The sequence below is a fragment of the Scomber japonicus genome, chromosome 12 (genome assembly GCF_027409825.1).
Source record: "Scomber japonicus isolate fScoJap1 chromosome 12, fScoJap1.pri, whole genome shotgun sequence".
Lineage (NCBI taxonomy): Eukaryota > Metazoa > Chordata > Actinopteri > Scombriformes > Scombridae > Scomber > Scomber japonicus.
The window spans coordinates 345511-362500 of NC_070589.1; the positions used below are offsets into that span (position 1 = coordinate 345511).

At 50.2% G+C, this 16990-nt stretch overlaps 32 non-coding genes across 32 annotated transcripts; all 32 read right to left on the minus strand.

Annotated features, from left to right (window-relative positions):
* Positions 1 to 279: 279 nt before the first annotated feature.
* Positions 280 to 398, minus strand: LOC128370589 (5S ribosomal RNA). The gene has a single exon (XR_008322680.1). It is a non-coding gene; the product is annotated as a 5S ribosomal RNA (ribosomal RNA).
* Positions 399 to 810: 412 nt separating this feature from the next.
* On the minus strand, positions 811 to 929 carry LOC128370663 (5S ribosomal RNA). Its single transcript, XR_008322750.1, has one exon. It is a non-coding gene; the product is annotated as a 5S ribosomal RNA (ribosomal RNA).
* A 413-nt stretch (positions 930 to 1342) lies between these two features.
* Positions 1343 to 1461, minus strand: LOC128370666 (5S ribosomal RNA). The gene has a single exon (XR_008322753.1). It is a non-coding gene; the product is annotated as a 5S ribosomal RNA (ribosomal RNA).
* A 413-nt stretch (positions 1462 to 1874) lies between these two features.
* On the minus strand, positions 1875 to 1993 carry LOC128370445 (5S ribosomal RNA). Its single transcript, XR_008322546.1, has one exon. It is a non-coding gene; the product is annotated as a 5S ribosomal RNA (ribosomal RNA).
* A 413-nt stretch (positions 1994 to 2406) lies between these two features.
* LOC128369898 (5S ribosomal RNA) lies at positions 2407 to 2525 on the minus strand. Its single transcript, XR_008322062.1, has one exon. It is a non-coding gene; the product is annotated as a 5S ribosomal RNA (ribosomal RNA).
* A 412-nt stretch (positions 2526 to 2937) lies between these two features.
* On the minus strand, positions 2938 to 3056 carry LOC128370601 (5S ribosomal RNA). Its single transcript, XR_008322691.1, has one exon. It is a non-coding gene; the product is annotated as a 5S ribosomal RNA (ribosomal RNA).
* Positions 3057 to 3470: 414 nt separating this feature from the next.
* Positions 3471 to 3589, minus strand: LOC128370457 (5S ribosomal RNA). Its single transcript, XR_008322557.1, has one exon. It is a non-coding gene; the product is annotated as a 5S ribosomal RNA (ribosomal RNA).
* A 413-nt stretch (positions 3590 to 4002) lies between these two features.
* Positions 4003 to 4121, minus strand: LOC128370468 (5S ribosomal RNA). The gene has a single exon (XR_008322568.1). It is a non-coding gene; the product is annotated as a 5S ribosomal RNA (ribosomal RNA).
* A 413-nt stretch (positions 4122 to 4534) lies between these two features.
* Positions 4535 to 4653, minus strand: LOC128370590 (5S ribosomal RNA). Its single transcript, XR_008322681.1, has one exon. It is a non-coding gene; the product is annotated as a 5S ribosomal RNA (ribosomal RNA).
* Positions 4654 to 5066: 413 nt separating this feature from the next.
* LOC128370664 (5S ribosomal RNA) lies at positions 5067 to 5185 on the minus strand. The gene has a single exon (XR_008322751.1). It is a non-coding gene; the product is annotated as a 5S ribosomal RNA (ribosomal RNA).
* A 413-nt stretch (positions 5186 to 5598) lies between these two features.
* Positions 5599 to 5717, minus strand: LOC128370667 (5S ribosomal RNA). Its single transcript, XR_008322754.1, has one exon. It is a non-coding gene; the product is annotated as a 5S ribosomal RNA (ribosomal RNA).
* A 413-nt stretch (positions 5718 to 6130) lies between these two features.
* Positions 6131 to 6249, minus strand: LOC128370480 (5S ribosomal RNA). Its single transcript, XR_008322579.1, has one exon. It is a non-coding gene; the product is annotated as a 5S ribosomal RNA (ribosomal RNA).
* A 413-nt stretch (positions 6250 to 6662) lies between these two features.
* On the minus strand, positions 6663 to 6781 carry LOC128369899 (5S ribosomal RNA). Its single transcript, XR_008322063.1, has one exon. It is a non-coding gene; the product is annotated as a 5S ribosomal RNA (ribosomal RNA).
* Positions 6782 to 7193: 412 nt separating this feature from the next.
* On the minus strand, positions 7194 to 7312 carry LOC128370602 (5S ribosomal RNA). The gene has a single exon (XR_008322692.1). It is a non-coding gene; the product is annotated as a 5S ribosomal RNA (ribosomal RNA).
* A 414-nt stretch (positions 7313 to 7726) lies between these two features.
* On the minus strand, positions 7727 to 7845 carry LOC128370492 (5S ribosomal RNA). Its single transcript, XR_008322590.1, has one exon. It is a non-coding gene; the product is annotated as a 5S ribosomal RNA (ribosomal RNA).
* A 412-nt stretch (positions 7846 to 8257) lies between these two features.
* LOC128370504 (5S ribosomal RNA) lies at positions 8258 to 8376 on the minus strand. Its single transcript, XR_008322601.1, has one exon. It is a non-coding gene; the product is annotated as a 5S ribosomal RNA (ribosomal RNA).
* Positions 8377 to 8789: 413 nt separating this feature from the next.
* On the minus strand, positions 8790 to 8908 carry LOC128369900 (5S ribosomal RNA). Its single transcript, XR_008322064.1, has one exon. It is a non-coding gene; the product is annotated as a 5S ribosomal RNA (ribosomal RNA).
* A 412-nt stretch (positions 8909 to 9320) lies between these two features.
* Positions 9321 to 9439, minus strand: LOC128370603 (5S ribosomal RNA). Its single transcript, XR_008322693.1, has one exon. It is a non-coding gene; the product is annotated as a 5S ribosomal RNA (ribosomal RNA).
* Positions 9440 to 9852: 413 nt separating this feature from the next.
* LOC128370515 (5S ribosomal RNA) lies at positions 9853 to 9971 on the minus strand. The gene has a single exon (XR_008322612.1). It is a non-coding gene; the product is annotated as a 5S ribosomal RNA (ribosomal RNA).
* Positions 9972 to 10384: 413 nt separating this feature from the next.
* On the minus strand, positions 10385 to 10503 carry LOC128370528 (5S ribosomal RNA). The gene has a single exon (XR_008322624.1). It is a non-coding gene; the product is annotated as a 5S ribosomal RNA (ribosomal RNA).
* A 413-nt stretch (positions 10504 to 10916) lies between these two features.
* On the minus strand, positions 10917 to 11035 carry LOC128370540 (5S ribosomal RNA). Its single transcript, XR_008322635.1, has one exon. It is a non-coding gene; the product is annotated as a 5S ribosomal RNA (ribosomal RNA).
* Positions 11036 to 11448: 413 nt separating this feature from the next.
* LOC128370553 (5S ribosomal RNA) lies at positions 11449 to 11567 on the minus strand. The gene has a single exon (XR_008322646.1). It is a non-coding gene; the product is annotated as a 5S ribosomal RNA (ribosomal RNA).
* A 412-nt stretch (positions 11568 to 11979) lies between these two features.
* LOC128370572 (5S ribosomal RNA) lies at positions 11980 to 12098 on the minus strand. The gene has a single exon (XR_008322664.1). It is a non-coding gene; the product is annotated as a 5S ribosomal RNA (ribosomal RNA).
* A 412-nt stretch (positions 12099 to 12510) lies between these two features.
* Positions 12511 to 12629, minus strand: LOC128369865 (5S ribosomal RNA). The gene has a single exon (XR_008322031.1). It is a non-coding gene; the product is annotated as a 5S ribosomal RNA (ribosomal RNA).
* Positions 12630 to 13042: 413 nt separating this feature from the next.
* Positions 13043 to 13161, minus strand: LOC128370564 (5S ribosomal RNA). Its single transcript, XR_008322657.1, has one exon. It is a non-coding gene; the product is annotated as a 5S ribosomal RNA (ribosomal RNA).
* Positions 13162 to 13574: 413 nt separating this feature from the next.
* Positions 13575 to 13693, minus strand: LOC128370576 (5S ribosomal RNA). Its single transcript, XR_008322668.1, has one exon. It is a non-coding gene; the product is annotated as a 5S ribosomal RNA (ribosomal RNA).
* A 412-nt stretch (positions 13694 to 14105) lies between these two features.
* Positions 14106 to 14224, minus strand: LOC128370573 (5S ribosomal RNA). Its single transcript, XR_008322665.1, has one exon. It is a non-coding gene; the product is annotated as a 5S ribosomal RNA (ribosomal RNA).
* A 412-nt stretch (positions 14225 to 14636) lies between these two features.
* LOC128369882 (5S ribosomal RNA) lies at positions 14637 to 14755 on the minus strand. Its single transcript, XR_008322047.1, has one exon. It is a non-coding gene; the product is annotated as a 5S ribosomal RNA (ribosomal RNA).
* A 412-nt stretch (positions 14756 to 15167) lies between these two features.
* Positions 15168 to 15286, minus strand: LOC128369923 (5S ribosomal RNA). The gene has a single exon (XR_008322085.1). It is a non-coding gene; the product is annotated as a 5S ribosomal RNA (ribosomal RNA).
* A 413-nt stretch (positions 15287 to 15699) lies between these two features.
* LOC128370498 (5S ribosomal RNA) lies at positions 15700 to 15818 on the minus strand. Its single transcript, XR_008322596.1, has one exon. It is a non-coding gene; the product is annotated as a 5S ribosomal RNA (ribosomal RNA).
* Positions 15819 to 16231: 413 nt separating this feature from the next.
* On the minus strand, positions 16232 to 16350 carry LOC128370499 (5S ribosomal RNA). Its single transcript, XR_008322597.1, has one exon. It is a non-coding gene; the product is annotated as a 5S ribosomal RNA (ribosomal RNA).
* A 413-nt stretch (positions 16351 to 16763) lies between these two features.
* Positions 16764 to 16882, minus strand: LOC128370591 (5S ribosomal RNA). The gene has a single exon (XR_008322682.1). It is a non-coding gene; the product is annotated as a 5S ribosomal RNA (ribosomal RNA).
* Positions 16883 to 16990: the final 108 nt, after the last annotated feature.

Below are 16990 nucleotides of genomic sequence, written 5' to 3' on the forward strand. Positions count from 1 at the left end.
ATAGTTTTTTTTTTCTGCGGAGAAACACACAGCTGGAAGGACTGCAACCTTGTTCCTCAGGCCATTTGTGTACATGCGGGATGATTGCAGGCTTTTTACAGGCTGTAACAGTGAGAACTGGAACCCTAAAAACTACTTGGAAAGTGAGGCGTCTCAGTGCCACCTCTCTGGCGTGCATTCAGACACAGCTGGAATGATTGCAGCTTTTGTTCCTCAAAGCCCTGTGTGCGGTGATGGAGCAACAGCGCCCTCCTTTGGTGACAGCTGAGAGGGAAAAAAAGCTTACAGCACCTGGTATTCCCAGGCGGTCTCCCATCCAAGTACTAAGCAGGCCCGACCCTGCTTAGCTTCCGAGATCAGACGAGATCGGGCGTGTTCAGGGTGGTATGGCCGTAAGCTACGAAACAGGCCGCAGAAAGCCCATTTAAACATGCTGTGACACCACTGACAGTTGCTCACACCAGCTGAGTGGCGGATAATGGTGTCTCAGCCATCAAACACATGCTATCCTTTAACAGTACTTTGATAGGAATAGTTTTTTTTTTCTGCGGAGAAACACACAGCTGGAAGGACTGCAACCTTGTTCCTCAGGCCATTTGTGTACATGCGGGATGATTGCAGGCTTTTTACAGGCTGTAACAGTGAGAACTGGAACCCTAAAAACTACTTGGAAAGTGAGGCGTCTCAGTGCCACCTCTCTGGCGTGCATTCAGACACAGCTGGAATGATTGCAGCTTTTGTTCCTCAAAGCCCTGTGTGCGGTGATGGAGCAACAGCGCCCTCCTTTGGTGACAGCTGAGAGGGAAAAAAAGCTTACAGCACCTGGTATTCCCAGGCGGTCTCCCATCCAAGTACTAACCACGCCCGACCCTGCTTAGCTTCCGAGATCAGACGAGATCGGGCGTGTTCAGGGTGGTATGGCCGTAAGCGACGAAACAGGCCGCAGAAAGCCCATTTAAACATGCTGTGACACCACTGACAGTTGCTCACACCAGCTGAGTGGCGGATAATGGTGTCTCAGCCATCAAACACATGCTATCCTTTAACAGTACTTTGATAGGAATAGTTTTTTTTTTTCTGCGAAGAAACACACAGCTGGAAGGACTGCAACCTTGTTCCTCAGGCCATTTGTGTACATGCGGGATGATTGCAGGCTTTTTACAGGCTGTAACAGTGAGAACTGGAACCCTAAAAACTACTTGGAAAGTGAGGCGTCTCAGTGCCACCTCTCTGGCGTGCATTCAGACACAGCTGGAATGATTGCAGCTTTTGTTCCTCAAAGCCCTGTGTGCGGTGATGGAGCAACAGCGCCCTCCTTTGGTGACAGCTGAGAGGGAAAAAAAGCTTACAGCACCTGGTATTCCCAGGCGGTCTCCCATCCAAGTACTAACCAGGCCCGACCCTGCTTAGCTTCCGAGATCAGACGAGATTGGGCGTGTTCAGGGTGGTATGGCCGTAAGCTACGAAACAGGCCGCAGAAAGCCCATTTAAACATGCTGTGACACCACTGACAGTTGATCACACCAGCTGAGTGGCGGATAATGGTGTCTCAGCCATCAAACACATGCTATCCTTTAACAGTACTTTGATAGGAATAGTTTTTTTTTTTCTGCGGAGAAACACACAGCTGGAAGGACTGCAACCTTGTTCCTCAGGCCATTTGTGTACATGCGGGATGATTGCAGGCTTTTTACAGGCTGTAACAGTGAGAACTGGAACCCTAAAAACTACTTGGAAAGTGAGGCGTCTCAGTGCCACCTCTCTGGCGTGCATTCAGACACAGCTGGAATGATTGCAGCTTTTGTTCCTCAAAGCCCTGTGTGCGGTGATGGAGCAACAGCGCCCTCCTTTGGTGACAGCTGAGAGGGAAAAAAAGCTTACAGCACCTGGTATTCCCAGGCGGTCTCCCATCCAAGTACTAACCAGGCCCGACCCTGCTTAGCTTCCGAGATCAGACGAGATCGGGCGTGTTCAGGGTGGTATGGCCGTAAGCGACGAAACAGGCCGCAGAAAGCCCATTTAAACATGCTGTGACACCACTGACAGTTGCTCACACCAGCTGAGTGGCGGATAATGGTGTCTCAGCCATCAAACACATGCTATCCTTTAACAGTACTTTGATAGGAATAGTTTTTTTTTTTCTGCGGAGAAACACACAGCTGGAAGGACTGCAACCTTGTTCCTCAGGCCATTTGTGTACATGCGGGATGATTGCAGGCTTTTTACAGGCTGTAACAGTGAGAACTGGAACCCTAAAAACTACTTGGAAAGTGAGGCGTCTCAGTGCCACCTCTCTGGCGTGCATTCAGACACAGCTGGAATGATTGCAGCTTTTGTTCCTCAAAGCCCTGTGTGCGGTGATGGAGCAACAGCGCCCTCCTTTGGTGACAGCTGAGAGGGAAAAAAAGCTTAGGGCACCTGGTATTCCCAGGCGGTCTCCCATCCAAGTACTAACCAGGCCCGACCCTGCTTAGCTTCCAAGATCAGACGAGATCGGGCGTGTTCAGGGTGGTATGGCCGTAAGCGACAAAACAGGTCGCAGAAAGCCCATTTAAACATGCTGTGACACCACTGACAGTTGCTCACACCAGCTGAGTGGCGGATAATGGTGTCTCAGCCATCAAACACATGCTATCCTTTAACAGTACTTTGATAGAAATAGTTTTTTTTTTCTGCGGAGAAACACACAGCTGGAAGGACTGCAACCTTGTTCCTCAGGCCATTTGTGTACATGCGGGATGATTGCAGGCTTTTTACAGGCTGTAACAGTGAGAACTGGAACCCTAAAAACTACTTGGAAAGTGAGGCGTCTCAGTGCCACCTCTCTGGCGTGCATTCAGACACAGCTGGAATGATTGCAGCTTTTGTTCCTCAAAGCCCTGTGTGCGGTGATGGAGCAACAGCGCCCTCCTTTGGTGACAGCTGAGAGGGAAAAAAAGCTTACAGCACCTGGTATTCCCAGGCGGTCTCCCATCCAAGTACTAACCAGGCCCGACCCTGCTTAGCTTCCGAGATCAGACAAGATCGGGCGTGTTCAGGGTGGTATGGCCGTAAGCTACGAAACAGGCCGCAGAAAGCCCATTTAAACATGCTGTGACACCACTGACAGTTGCTCACACCAGCTGAGTGGCGGATAATGGTGTCTCAGCCATCAAACACATGCTATCCTTTAACAGTACTTTGATAGGAATAGTTGTTTTTTTTCTGCGGAGAAACACACAGCTGGAAGGACTGCAACCTTGTTCCTCAGGCCATTTGTGTACATGCGGGATGATTGCAGGCTTTTTACAGGCTGTAACAGTGAGAACTGGAACCCTAAAAACTACTTGGAAAGTGAGGCGTCTCAGTGCCACCTCTCTGGCGTGCATTCAGACACAGCTGGAATGATTGCAGCTTTTGTTCCTCAAAGCCCTGTGTGCGGTGTTGGGAGCAACAGCGCCCTCCTTTGGTGACAGCTGAGAGGGAAAAAAAGCTTACAGCACCTGGTATTCCCAGGCGGTCTCCCATCCAAGTACTAACCAGGCCCGACCCTGCTTAGCTTCCGAGATCAGACGAGATCGGGCGTGTTCAGGGTGGTATGGCCGTAAGCGACAAAACAGGCCGCAGAATGCCCATTTAAACATGCTGTGACACCACTGACAGTTGCTCACACCAGCTGAGTGGCGGATAATGGTGTCTCAGCCATCAAACACATGCTATCCTTTAACAGTACTTTGATAGGAATAGTTGTTTTTTTTCTGCGGAGAAACACACAGCTGGAAGGACTGCAACCTTGTTCCTCAGGCCATTTGTGTACATGCGGGATGATTGCAGGTTTTTAACAGGAACTAACAGTGAGAACTGGAACCCTAAAAACTACTTGGAAAGTGAGGCGTCTCAGTGCCACCTCTCTGGCGTGCATTCAGACACAGCTGGAATGATTGCAGCTTTTGTTCCTCAAAGCCCTGTGTGCGGTGATGGAGCAACAGCGCCCTCCTTTGGTGACAGCTGAGAGGGAAAAAAAGCTTACAGCACCTGGTATTCCCAGGCGGTCTCCCATCCAAGTACTAACCAGGCCCGACCCTGCTTAGCTTCCGAGATCAGACGAGATCGGGCGTGTTCAGGGTGGTATGGCCGTAAGCGACGAAACAGGCCGCAGAAAGCCCATTTAAACATGCTGTGACACCACTGACAGTTGCTCACACCAGCTGAGTGGCGGATAATGGTGTCTCAGCCATCAAACACATGCTATCCTTTAACAGTACTTTGATAGGAATAGTTGTTTTTTTTCTGCGGAGAAACACACAGCTGGAAGGACTGCAACCTTGTTCCTCAGGCCATTTGTGTACATGCGGGATGATTGCAGGCTTTTTACAGGCTGTAACAGTGAGAACTGGAACCCTAAAAACTACTTGGAAAGTGAGGCGTCTCAGTGCCACCTCTCTGGCGTGCATTCAGACACAGCTGGAATGATTGCAGCTTTTGTTCCTCAAAGCCCTGTGTGCGGTGATGGAGCAACAGCGCCCTCCTTTGGTGACAGCTGAGAGGGAAAAAAAGCTTACAGCACCTGGTATTCCCAGGCGGTCTCCCATCCAAGTACTAAGCAGGCCCGACCCTGCTTAGCTTCCGAGATCAGACGAGATCGGGCGTGTTCAGGGTGGTATGGCCGTAAGCTACGAAACAGGCCGCAGAAAGCCCATTTAAACATGCTGTGACACCACTGACAGTTGCTCACACCAGCTGAGTGGCGGATAATGGTGTCTCAGCCATCAAACACATGCTATCCTTTAACAGTACTTTGATAGGAATAGTTTTTTTTTTTCTGCGGAGAAACACACAGCTGGAAGGACTGCAACCTTGTTCCTCAGGCCATTTGTGTACATGCGGGATGATTGCAGGCTTTTTACAGGCTGTAACAGTGAGAACTGGAACCCTAAAAACTACTTGGAAAGTGAGGCGTCTCAGTGCCACCTCTCTGGCGTGCATTCAGACACAGCTGGAATGATTGCAGCTTTTGTTCCTCAAAGCCCTGTGTGCGGTGATGGAGCAACAGCGCCCTCCTTTGGTGACAGCTGAGAGGGAAAAAAAGCTTACAGCACCTGGTATTCCCAGGCGGTCTCCCATCCAAGTACTAACCACGCCCGACCCTGCTTAGCTTCCGAGATCAGACGAGATCGGGCGTGTTCAGGGTGGTATGGCCGTAAGCGACGAAACAGGCCGCAGAAAGCCCATTTAAACATGCTGTGACACCACTGACAGTTGCTCACACCAGCTGAGTGGCGGATAATGGTGTCTCAGCCATCAAACACATGCTATCCTTTAACAGTACTTTGATAGGAATAGTTTTTTTTTTTCTGCGAAGAAACACACAGCTGGAAGGACTGCAACCTTGTTCCTCAGGCCATTTGTGTACATGCGGGATGATTGCAGGCTTTTTACAGGCTGTAACAGTGAGAACTGGAACCCTAAAAACTACTTGGAAAGTGAGGCGTCTCAGTGCCACCTCTCTGGCGTGCATTCAGACACAGCTGGAATGATTGCAGCTTTTGTTCCTCAAAGCCCTGTGTGCGGTGATGGAGCAACAGCGCCCTCCTTTGGTGACAGCTGAGAGGGAAAAAAAGCTTACAGCACCTGGTATTCCCAGGCGGTCTCCCATCCAAGTACTAACCAGGCCCGACCCTGCTTAGCTTCCGAGATCAGACGAGATTGGGCGTGTTCAGGGTGGTATGGCCGTAAGCTACGAAACAGGCCGCAGAAAGCCCATTTAAACATGCTGTGACACCACTGACAGTTGATCACACCAGCTGAGTGGCGGATAATGGTGTCTCAGCCATCAAACACATGCTATCCTTTAACAGTACTTTGATAGGAATAGTTTTTTTTTTTCTGCGGAGAAACACACAGCTGGAAGGACTGCAACCTTGTTCCTCAGGCCATTTGTGTACATGCGGGATGATTGCAGGCTTTTTACAGGCTGTAACAGTGAGAACTGGAACCCTAAAAACTACTTGGAAAGTGAGGCGTCTCAGTGCCACCTCTCTGGCGTGCATTCAGACACAGCTGGAATGATTGCAGCTTTTGTTCCTCAAAGCCCTGTGTGCGGTGATGGAGCAACAGCGCCCTCCTTTGGTGACAGCTGAGAGGGAAAAAAAGCTTACAGCACCTGGTATTCCCAGGCGGTCTCCCATCCAAGTACTAACCAGGCCCGACCCTGCTTAGCTTCCGAGATCAGACGAGATCGGGCGTGTTCAGGGTGGTATGGCCGTAAGCGACGAAACAGGCCGCAGAAAGCCCATTTAAACATGCTGTGACACCACTGACAGTTGCTCACACCAGCTGAGTGGCGGATAATGGTGTCTCAGCCATCAAACACATGCTATCCTTTAACAGTACTTTGATAGGAATAGTTTTTTTTTTTCTGCGGAGAAACACACAGCTGGAAGGACTGCAACCTTGTTCCTCAGGCCATTTGTGTACATGCGGGATGATTGCAGGCTTTTTACAGGCTGTAACAGTGAGAACTGGAACCCTAAAAACTACTTGGAAAGTGAGGCGTCTCAGTGCCACCTCTCTGGCGTGCATTCAGACACAGCTGGAATGATTGCAGCTTTTGTTCCTCAAAGCCCTGTGTGCGGTGATGGAGCAACAGCGCCCTCCTTTGGTGACAGCTGAGAGGGAAAAAAAGCTTAGGGCACCTGGTATTCCCAGGCGGTCTCCCATCCAAGTACTAACCAGGCCCGACCCTGCTTAGCTTCCAAGATCAGACGAGATCGGGCGTGTTCAGGGTGGTATGGCCGTAAGCGACAAAACAGGTCGCAGAAAGCCCATTTAAACATGCTGTGACACCACTGACAGTTGCTCACACCAGCTGAGTGGCGGATAATGGTGTCTCAGCCATCAAACACATGCTATCCTTTAACAGTACTTTGATAGAAATAGTTTTTTTTTTCTGCGGAGAAACACACAGCTGGAAGGACTGCAACCTTGTTCCTCAGGCCATTTGTGTACATGCGGGATGATTGCAGGCTTTTTACAGGCTGTAACAGTGAGAACTGGAACCCTAAAAACTACTTGGAAAGTGAGGCGTCTCAGTGCCACCTCTCTGGCGTGCATTCAGACACAGCTGGAATGATTGCAGCTTTTGTTCCTCAAAGCCCTGTGTGCGGTGATGGAGCAACAGCGCCCTCCTTTGGTGACAGCTGAGAGGGAAAAAAAGCTTACAGCACCTGGTATTCCCAGGCGGTCTCCCATCCAAGTACTAACCAGGCCCGACCCTGCTTAGCTTCCGAGATCAGACAAGATCGGGCGTGTTCAGGGTGGTATGGCCGTAAGCTACGAAACAGGCCGCAGAAAGCCCATTTAAACATGCTGTGACACCACTGACAGTTGCTCACACCAGCTGAGTGGCGGATAATGGTGTCTCAGCCATCAAACACATGCTATCCTTTAACAGTACTTTGATAGGAATAGTTGTTTTTTTTCTGCGGAGAAACACACAGCTGGAAGGACTGCAACCTTGTTCCTCAGGCCATTTGTGTACATGCGGGATGATTGCAGGCTTTTTACAGGCTGTAACAGTGAGAACTGGAACCCTAAAAACTACTTGGAAAGTGAGGCGTCTCAGTGCCACCTCTCTGGCGTGCATTCAGACACAGCTGGAATGATTGCAGCTTTTGTTCCTCAAAGCCCTGTGTGCGGTGTTGGGAGCAACAGCGCCCTCCTTTGGTGACAGCTGAGAGGGAAAAAAAGCTTACAGCACCTGGTATTCCCAGGCGGTCTCCCATCCAAGTACTAACCAGGCCCGACCCTGCTTAGCTTCCGAGATCAGACGAGATCGGGCGTGTTCAGGGTGGTATGGCCGTAAGCGACAAAACAGGCCGCAGAATGCCCATTTAAACATGCTGTGACACCACTGACAGTTGCTCACACCAGCTGAGTGGCGGATAATGGTGTCTCAGCCATCAAACACATGCTATCCTTTAACAGTACTTTGATAGAAATAGTTTTTTTTTTCTGCGGAGAAACACACAGCTGGAAGGACTGCAACCTTGTTCCTCAGGCCATTTGTGTACATGCGGGATGATTGCAGGCTTTTTACAGGCTGTAACAGTGAGAACTGGAACCCTAAAAACTACTTGGAAAGTGAGGCGTCTCAGTGCCACCTCTCTGGCGTGCATTCAGACACAGCTGGAATGATTGCAGCTTTTGTTCCTCAAAGCCCTGTGTGCGGTGATGGAGCAACAGCGCCCTCCTTTGGTGACAGCTGAGAGGGAAAAAAAGCTTACAGCACCTGGTATTCCCAGGCGGTCTCCCATCCAAGTACTAACCAGGCCCGACCCTGCTTAGCTTCCGAGATCAGACGAGATCGGGCGTGTTCAGGGTGGTATGGCCGTAAGCGACGAAACAGGCCGCAGAATGCCCATTTAAACATGCTGTGACACCACTGACAGTTGCTCACACCAGCTGAGTGGCGGATAATGGTGTCTCAGCCATCAAACACATGCTATCCTTTAACAGTACTTTGATAGAAATAGTTTTTTTTTTTCTGCGGAGAAACACACAGCTGGAAGGACTGCAACCTTGTTCCTCAGGCCATTTGTGTACATGCGGGATGATTGCAGGATTTTTACAGGCTGTAACAGTGAGAACTGGAACCCTAAAAACTACTTGGAAAGTGAGGCGTCTCAGTGCCACCTCTCTGGCGTGCATTCAGACACAGCTGGAATGATTGCAGCTTTTGTTCCTCAAAGCCCTGTGTGCGGTGATGGAGCAACAGCGCCCTCCTTTGGTGACAGCTGAGAGGGAAAAAAAGCTTAGGGCACCTGGTATTCCCAGGCGGTCTCCCATCCAAGTACTAACCAGGCCCGACCCTGCTTAGCTTCCAAGATCAGACGAGATCGGGCGTGTTCAGGGTGGTATGGCCGTAAGCGACGAAACAGGCCGCAGAAAGCCCATTTAAACATGCTGTGACACCACTGACAGTTGCTCACACCAGCTGAGTGGCGGATAATGGTGTCTCAGCCATCAAACACATGCTATCCTTTAACAGTACTTTGATAGAAATAGTTTTTTTTTTCTGCGGAGAAACACACAGCTGGAAGGACTGCAACCTTGTTCCTCAGGCCATTTGTGTACATGCGGGATGATTGCAGGCTTTTTACAGGCTGTAACAGTGAGAACTGGAACCCTAAAAACTACTTGGAAAGTGAGGCGTCTCAGTGCCACCTCTCTGGCGTGCATTCAGACACAGCTGGAATGATTGCAGCTTTTGTTCCTCAAAGCCCTGTGTGCGGTGATGGAGCAACAGCGCCCTCCTTTGGTGACAGCTGAGAGGGAAAAAAAGCTTACAGCACCTGGTATTCCCAGGCGGTCTCCCATCCAAGTACTAACCAGGCCCGACCCTGCTTAGCTTCCGAGATCAGACAAGATCGGGCGTGTTCAGGGTGGTATGGCCGTAAGCTACGAAACAGGCCGCAGAAAGCCCATTTAAACATGCTGTGACACCACTGACAGTTGCTCACACCAGCTGAGTGGCGGATAATGGTGTCTCAGCCATCAAACACATGCTATCCTTTAACAGTACTTTGATAGGAATAGTTGTTTTTTTTCTGCGGAGAAACACACAGGTGGAAGGACTGCAACCTTGTTCCTCAGGCCATTTGTGTACATGCGGGATGATTGCAGGCTTTTTACAGGCTGTAACAGTGAGAACTGGAACCCTAAAAACTACTTGGAAAGTGAGGCGTCTCAGTGCCACCTCTCTGGCGTGCATTCAGACACAGCTGGAATGATTGCAGCTTTTGTTCCTCAAAGCCCTGTGTGCGGTGATGGAGCAACAGCGCCCTCCTTTGGTGACAGCTGAGAGGGAAAAAAAGCTTACAGCACCTGGTATTCCCAGGCGGTCTCCCATCCAAGTACTAACCAGGCCCGACCCTGCTTAGCTTCCGAGATCAGACGAGATCGGGCGTGTTCAGGGTGGTATGGCCGTAAGCGACGAAACAGGCCGCAGAATGCCCATTTAAACATGCTGTGACACCACTGACAGTTGCTCACACCAGCTGAGTGGCGGATAATGGTGTCTCAGCCATCAAACACATGCTATCCTTTAACAGTACTTTGATAGGAATAGTTGTTTTTTTTCTGCGGAGAAACACACAGCTGGAAGGACTGCAACCTTGTTCCTCAGGCCATTTGTGTACATGCGGGATGATTGCAGGTTTTTAACAGGAACTAACAGTGAGAACTGGAACCCTAAAAACTACTTGGAAAGTGAGGCGTCTCAGTGCCACCTCTCTGGCGTGCATTCAGACACAGCTGGAATGATTGCAGCTTTTGTTCCTCAAAGCCCTGTGTGCGGTGATGGAGCAACAGCGCCCTCCTTTGGTGACAGCTGAGAGGGAAAAAAAGCTTACAGCACCTGGTATTCCCAGGCGGTCTCCCATCCAAGTACTAACCAGGCCCGACCCTGCTTAGCTTCCGAGATCAGACGAGATCGGGCGTGTTCAGGGTGGTATGGCCGTAAGCGACGAAACAGGCCGCAGAAAGCCCATTTAAACATGCTGTGACACCACTGACAGTTGCTCACACCAGCTGAGTGGCGGATAATGGTGTCTCAGCCATCAAACACATGCTATCCTTTAACAGTACTTTGATAGGAATAGTTGTTTTTTTTCTGCGGAGAAACACACAGCTGGAAGGACTGCAACCTTGTTCCTCAGGCCATTTGTGTACATGCGGGATGATTGCAGGCTTTTTACAGGCTGTAACAGTGAGAACTGGAACCCTAAAAACTACTTGGAAAGTGAGGCGTCTCAGTGCCACCTCTCTGGCGTGCATTCAGACACAGCTGGAATGATTGCAGCTTTTGTTCCTCAAAGCCCTGTGTGCGGTGATGGAGCAACAGCGCCCTCCTTTGGTGACAGCTGAGAGGGAAAAAAAGCTTACAGCACCTGGTATTCCCAGGCGGTCTCCCATCCAAGTACTAACCAGGCCCGACCCTGCTTAGCTTCCGAGATCAGACGAGATCGGGCGTGTTCAGGGTGGTATGGCCGTAAGCTACGAAACAGGCCGCAGAAAGCCCATTTAAACATGCTGTGACACCACTGACAGTTGCTCACACCAGCTGAGTGGCGGATAATGGTGTCTCAGCCATCAAACACATGCTATCCTTTAACAGTACTTTGATAGGAATAGTTGTTTTTTTTCTGCGGAGAAACACACAGCTGGAAGGACTGCAACCTTGTTCCTCAGGCCATTTGTGTACATGCGGGATGATTGCAGGCTTTTTACAGGCTGTAACAGTGAGAACTGGAACCCTAAAAACTACTTGGAAAGTGAGGCGTCTCAGTGCCACCTCTCTGGCGTGCATTCAGACACAGCTGGAATGATTGCAGCTTTTGTTCCTCAAAGCCCTGTGTGCGGTGATGGAGCAACAGCGCCCTCCTTTGGTGACAGCTGAGAGGGAAAAAAAGCTTACAGCACCTGGTATTCCCAGGCGGTCTCCCATCCAAGTACTAACCAGGCCCGACCCTGCTTAGCTTCCGAGATCAGACGAGATCGGGCGTGTTCAGGGTGGTATGGCCGTAAGCTACGAAACAGGCCGCAGAAAGCCCATTTAAACATGCTGTGACACCACTGACAGTTGCTCACACCAGCTGAGTGGCGGATAATGGTGTCTCAGCCATCAAACACATGCTATCCTTTAACAGTACTTTGATAGAAATAGTTTTTTTTTTCTGCGGAGAAACACACAGCTGGAAGGACTGCAACCTTGTTACTCAGGCCATTTGTGTACATGCGGGATGATTGCAGGATTTTTACAGGCTGTAACAGTGAGAACTGGAACCCTAAAAACTACTTGGAAAGTGAGGCGTCTCAGTGCCACCTCTCTGGCGTGCATTCAGACACAGCTGGAATGATTGCAGCTTTTGTTCCTCAAAGCCCTGTGTGCGGTGATGGAGCAACAGCGCCCTCCTTTGGTGCCAGCTGAGAGGGAAAAAAAGCTTACAGCACCTGGTATTCCCAGGCGGTCTCCCATCCAAGTACTAACCAGGCCCGACCCTGCTTAGCTTCCGAGATCAGACGAGATCGGGCGTGTTCAGGGTGGTATGGTCGTAAGCGACGAAACAGGCCGCAGAAAGCCCATTTAAACATGCTGTGACACCACTGACAGTTGCTCACACCAGCTGAGTGGCGGATAATGGTGTCTCAGCCATCAAACACATGCTATCCTTTAACAGTACTTTGATAGGAATAGTTGTTTTTTTTCTGCGGAGAAACACACAGCTGGAAGGACTGCAACCTTGTTCCTCAGGCCATTTGTGTACATGCGGGATGATTGCAGGCTTTTTACAGGCTGTAACAGTGAGAACTGGAACCCTAAAAATACTTGGAAAGTGAGGCGTCTCAGTGCCACCTCTCTGGCGTGCATTCAGACACAGCTGGAATGATTGCAGCTTTTGTTCCTCAAAGCCCTGTGTGCGGTGATGGAGCAACAGCGCCCCCCTTTGGTGACAGCTGAGAGGGAAAAAAAGCTTACAGCACCTGGTGTTCCCAGGCTGTCTCCCATCCAAGTACTAACCAGGCCCAACCCTGCTTAGCTTCCGAGATCAGACGAGATCGGGCGTGTTCAGGGTGGTATGGCCGTAAGCTACGAAACAGGCCGCAGAAAGCCCATTTAAACATGCTGTGACACCACTGACAGTTGCTCACACCAGCTGAGTGGCGGATAATGGTGTCTCAGCCATCAAACACATGCTATCCTTTAACAGTACTTTGATAGGAATAGTTGTTTTTTTTCTGCGGAGAAACACACAGCTGGAAGGACTGCAACCTTGTTCCTCAGGCCATTTGTGTACATGCGGGATGATTGCAGGCTTTTTACAGGCTGTAACAGTGAGAACTGGAACCCTAAAAACTACTTGGAAAGTGAGGCGTCTCAGTGCCACCTCTCTGGCGTGCATTCAGACACAGCTGGAATGATTGCAGCTTTTGTTCCTCAAAGCCCTGTGTGCGGTGATGGAGCAACAGCGCCCTCCTTTGGTGACAGCTGAGAGGGAAAAAAAGCTTACAGCACCTGGTATTCCCAGGCGGTCTCCCATCCAAGTACTAACCAGGCCCGACCCTGCTTAGCTTCCGAGATCAGACGAGATCGGGCGTGTTCAGGGTGGTATGGCCGTAAGCTACGAAACAGGCCGCAGAAAGCCCATTTAAACATGCTGTGACACCACTGACAGTTGCTCACACCAGCTGAGTGGCGGATAATGGTGTCTCAGCCATCAAACACATGCTATCCTTTAACAGTACTTTGATAGGAATAGTTGTTTTTTTTCTGCGGAGAAACACACAGCTGGAAGGACTGCAACCTTGTTCCTCAGGCCATTTGTGTACATGCGGGATGATTGCAGGCTTTTTACAGGCTGTAACAGTGAGAACTGGAACCCTAAAAACTACTTGGAAAGTGAGGCGTCTCAGTGCCACCTCTCTGGCGTGCATTCAGACACAGCTGGAATGATTGCAGCTTTTGTTCCTCAAAGCCCTGTGTGCGGTGATGGAGCAACAGCGCCCTCCTTTGGTGACAGCTGAGAGGGAAAAAAAGCTTACAGCACCTGGTATTCCCAGGCGGTCTCCCATCCAAGTACTAACCAGGCCCGACCCTGCTTAGCTTCCGAGATCAGACGAGATCGGGCGTGTTCAGGGTGGTATGGCCGTAAGCTACGAAACAGGCCGCAGAAAGCCCATTTAAACATGCTGTGACACCACTGACAGTTGCTCACACCAGCTGAGTGGCGGATAATGGTGTCTCAGCCATCAAACACATGCTATCCTTTAACAGTACTTTGATAGAAATAGTTTTTTTTTTCTGCGGAGAAACACACAGCTGGAAGGACTGCAACCTTGTTACTCAGGCCATTTGTGTACATGCGGGATGATTGCAGGATTTTTACAGGCTGTAACAGTGAGAACTGGAACCCTAAAAACTACTTGGAAAGTGAGGCGTCTCAGTGCCACCTCTCTGGCGTGCATTCAGACACAGCTGGAATGATTGCAGCTTTTGTTCCTCAAAGCCCTGTGTGCGGTGATGGAGCAACAGCGCCCTCCTTTGGTGCCAGCTGAGAGGGAAAAAAAGCTTACAGCACCTGGTATTCCCAGGCGGTCTCCCATCCAAGTACTAACCAGGCCCGACCCTGCTTAGCTTCCGAGATCAGACGAGATCGGGCGTGTTCAGGGTGGTATGGTCGTAAGCGACGAAACAGGCCGCAGAAAGCCCATTTAAACATGCTGTGACACCACTGACAGTTGCTCACACCAGCTGAGTGGCGGATAATGGTGTCTCAGCCATCAAACACATGCTATCCTTTAACAGTACTTTGATAGGAATAGTTGTTTTTTTTCTGCGGAGAAACACACAGCTGGAAGGACTGCAACCTTGTTCCTCAGGCCATTTGTGTACATGCGGGATGATTGCAGGCTTTTTACAGGCTGTAACAGTGAGAACTGGAACCCTAAAAATACTTGGAAAGTGAGGCGTCTCAGTGCCACCTCTCTGGCGTGCATTCAGACACAGCTGGAATGATTGCAGCTTTTGTTCCTCAAAGCCCTGTGTGCGGTGATGGAGCAACAGCGCCCCCCTTTGGTGACAGCTGAGAGGGAAAAAAAGCTTACAGCACCTGGTGTTCCCAGGCTGTCTCCCATCCAAGTACTAACCAGGCCCGACCCTGCTTAGCTTCCGAGATCAGACGAGATCGGGCGTGTTCAGGGTGGTATGGCCGTAAGCTACGAAACAGGCCGCAGAAAGCCCATTTAAACATGCTGTGACACCACTGACAGTTGCTCACACCAGCTGAGTGGCGGATAATGGTGTCTCAGCCATCAAACACATGCTATCCTTTAACAGTACTTTGATAGAAATAGTTTTTTTTTTCTGCGGAGAAACACACAGCTGGAAGGACTGCAACCTTGTTACTCAGGCCATTTGTGTACATGCGGGATGATTGCAGGATTTTTACAGGCTGTAACAGTGAGAACTGGAACCCTAAAAAGTACTTGGAAAGTGAGGCGTCTCAGTGCCACCTCTCTGGCGTGCATTCAGACACAGCTGGAATGATTGCAGCTTTTGTTCCTCAAAGCCCTGTGTGCGGTGATGGAGCAACAGCGCCCTCCTTTGGTGACAGCTGAGAGGGAAAAAAAGCTTAGGGCACCTGGTATTCCCAGGCGGTCTCCCATCCAAGTACTAACCAGTCCCGACCCTGCTTAGCTTCCGAGATCAGACGAGATCGGGCGTGTTCAGGGTGGTATGGCCGTAAGCGACGAAACAGGCCGCAGAAAGCCCATTTAAACATGCTGTGACACCACTGACAGTTGCTCACACCAGCTGAGTGGCGGATAATGGTGTCTCAGCCATCAAACACATGCTATCCTTTAACAGTACTTTGATAGGAATAGTTTTTTTTTTTCTGCGGAGAAACACACAGCTGGAAGGACTGCAACATTGTTCCTCAGGCCATTTGTGTACATGCGGGATGATTGCAGGCTTTTTACAGGCTGTAACAGTGAGAACTGGAACCCTAAAAACTACTTGGAAAGTGAGGCGTCTCAGTGCCACCTCTCTGGCGTTCATTCAGACACAGCTGTAATGATTGCAGCTTTTGTTCCTCAAAGTCCTGTGTGCGGTGATGGAGCAACAGCGCCCTCCTTTGGTGACAGCTGAGAGGGAAAAAATGCTTACAGCACCTGGTATTCCCAGGCGGTCTCCCATCCAAGTACTAACCAGGCCCGACCCTGCTTAGCTTCCGAGATCAGACGAGATCGGGCGTGTTCAGGGTGGTATGGCCGTAAGCTACGAAACAGGCCGCAGAAAGCCCATTTAAACATGCTGTGACACCACTGACAGTTGCTCACACCAGCTGAGTGGCGGATAATGGTGTCTCAGCCATCAAACACATGCTATCCTTTAACAGTACTTCGATAGGAATAGTTGTTTTTTTTCTGCGGAGAAACACACAGCTGGAAGGACTGCAACCTTGTTCCTCAGGCCATTTGTGTACATGCGGGATGATTGCAGGCTTTTTACAGGCTGTAACAGTGAGAACTGGAACCCTAAAAACTACTTGGAAAGTGAGGCGTCTCAGTGCCACCTCTCTGGCGTGCATTCAGACACAGCTGTAATGATTGCAGCTTTTGTTCCTCAAAGTCCTGTGTGCGGTGATGGAGCAACAGCGCCCTCCTTTGGTGACAGCTGAGAGGGAAAAAATGCTTACAGCACCTGGTATTCCCAGGCGGTCTCCCATCCAAGTACTAACCAGGCCCGACCCTGCTTAGCTTCCGAGATCAGACGAGATCGGGCGTGTTCAGGGTGGTATGGCCGTAAGCTACGAAACAGGCCGCAGAAAGCCCATTTAAACATGCTGTGACACCACTGACAGTTGCTCACACCAGCTGAGTGGCGGATAATGGTGTCTCAGCCATCACACACATGCTATCCTTTAACAGTACTTTGATAGGAATAGTTTTTTTTTTTCTGCGGAGAAACACACAGCTGGAAGGACTGCAACCTTGTTCCTCAGGCCATTTGTGTACATGCGGGATGATTGCAGGCTTTTTACAGGCTGTAACAGTGAGAACTGGAACCCTAAAAACTACTTGGAAAGTGAGGCGTCTCAGTGCCACCTCTCTGGCGTGCATTCAGACACAGCTGGAATGATTGCAGCTTTTGTTCCTCAAAGCCCTGTGTGCGGTGATGGAGCAACAGCGCCCTCCTTTGGTGACAGCTGAGAGGGAAAAAAACCTTACAGCACCTGGTATTCCCAGGCGGTCTCCCATCCAAGTACTAACCAGGCCCGACCCTGCTTAGCTTCCGAGATCAGACGAGATCGGGCGTGTTCAGGGTGGTATGGCCGTAAGCTACGAAACAGGCCGCAGAAAGCCCATTTAAACATGCTGTGACACCACTGACAGTTGCTCACACCAGCTGAGTGGCGGATAATGGTGTCTCAGCCATCAAACACATGCT